The sequence below is a fragment of the Pteropus vampyrus genome, unplaced genomic scaffold (assembly GCF_000151845.1).
Source record: "Pteropus vampyrus isolate Shadow unplaced genomic scaffold, Pvam_2.0 Scaffold11, whole genome shotgun sequence".
NCBI lineage: Eukaryota > Metazoa > Chordata > Mammalia > Chiroptera > Pteropodidae > Pteropus > Pteropus vampyrus.
Genome location: NW_011888792.1, coordinates 14,665,081 through 14,667,158, shown reverse-complemented (window position 1 = coordinate 14,667,158; position 2,078 = coordinate 14,665,081).

The window sequence follows — 2,078 nt, the reverse complement described above, 5'->3', positions numbered from 1 at the left end:
GCTGTACCAATTTGCAGTCCCACCAGCAGTGTATGAGCGTTCCTTTTTCTCCGCATCCTCTCCAACATTTGTTATTACTTGTTCTGTTGATTATAGCTATTCTAACAGGTGTGAGATGGTATCTCATTGTGGTTTTGATTTGCATTTCCCTAATAGCTAGTGATACCGAGCATCTTTTCACATATTTGTGGGCCTTCTAATTATATCCATCAAAATACCTCCATCTCCATCTTTACAATTAAAATCCCAGTGGATGTGGATATCAAAATACTGATTCTGAAGTTGACATGGACTACAAACACCCAGAATAGTCAACACAATGCCAAAGAATTCAGAAGATTGAATACTACATAACTTTAAGACTTACTATAAAGCTACAGTGATCAAGACAGTGTGATATTGGTGAAAAAACAGATAAAAAGGTCTGTAGAACAGTATACAGAGCTCCAAAAGAGAGCCACACAAATAGTCAACTGATCTTTGACAGAAGAGCACAGCACTCCAATGGAGAAAGGATAGTCTTTTCAACATTTATACAACGCCGGGACAAGAGACTTATTCACTTAATGTATGCATACACACATGCACATGCACAAACACACACACACAAATCCCCCCCTCAACTTTAAAATGTGCTTCCATTAATTATATGTAAAACTTATATGAGTTAGTCTTTATGGAATGAAGTTAATTGTCTTTTTAGACTTTTTTTCCCCAAAGTTTTAGTTGTGTTTTAATTTAGTTTCTCCAGTGTCAATTCACCATGGATTCTCAGTGCAGTAGAGATGAAGTATATCCACTGATTGTATTTCACATTTCAGACACTTAGCATGCATCATATTTTCAAAATAAATGTAAAATCTTCTTTTAATCAAGTAATTCAAGACATATGAACTAAAATATATTTAAGAAAAGATTGGGTTGTAAATTTATTTAAAGAGGAATTTTGCAATTTCAGGGGAAAAATCCTTGATATTCAAAAAATAAAGATGTTAAAATTAGAAGTATATAAGATGTTTTTATTTTCAAAACTCAAAAGCCCTAGGTGTTGAAAACAGAATGAATACATTAAACTTTGGCAGCCTCAGCAAAACAGCAGTAATAAATTAGAAGAAAAACTAAAACTAAAATGTTAAAAAAAAATCCTCAAAGTTTATAGAAGTCATTATGTAAAATAAATTGCTATGAACTCTGCTGAAACTTTTAAAATAGTGACTTGATTATTAGGTAAATATTGATGTTCAGTAAATTACCTTTTGACAAATCAGTCATTTGGCAAGTTGGCTTTTGACTATTAATATTTTTCTTCCCCAGAAAGTTGACTTAAAATCACTTTGTCATTTTCTCTCACCATGCTCAAGCCACACTAAAGTATCTCCCTTCAACACATTTTCTTTCATAAATGAGTCAGTTCGGATACTGTTTCAGTTGGCTGAACATTCTTTCACTCCCCCTCCCTCTTTGCCTAATAAAATTCTATTTATTGTCAGCATATGACAGCCCCAGAAAACATCCTCTTAGTCTCAGAATAGATTGTACAAATATAGACCTACTCTATGGTATTTCCACTTGAAGTCTTGTTCTTGTGCTTCTGTTATTTACCACAAGAAGAATGTGCACTAGATAGGTATACAATGCGAAATGCTAGAAGACTGCATCCATTCTGTACCTTGTATTCAAGTTCAGCAGAGTCAGGGCCAACCCAGAGATTTGTGAGTAAAAAAAATAATGGTTTGATTTTAAATCTGACAGTGTTGGGGTAGGTTGTTATACGGCATTATCATGGCAACAGCCAACTACTACAATGACTATTTCCCAACTACACTAACTTTTTGAATGAATGAATGAACACATGAAAAATGGAAATAACATATACTGTATATACTATAGCTGAATGGTCAAATAAAATATGGTTCATTCTTTTGAAGATGACTATGCAGTGATTAAAAATTTAGCTTTCAAGTTTTTAAACTTACGATTCCAGTTTTTAAAAAAATAATAACATTTTTGGAAAATAAATAATAAATAATGCTCATATGAAAAGTTAATATATATTTACAGAAAATTCCAAAGAAGAC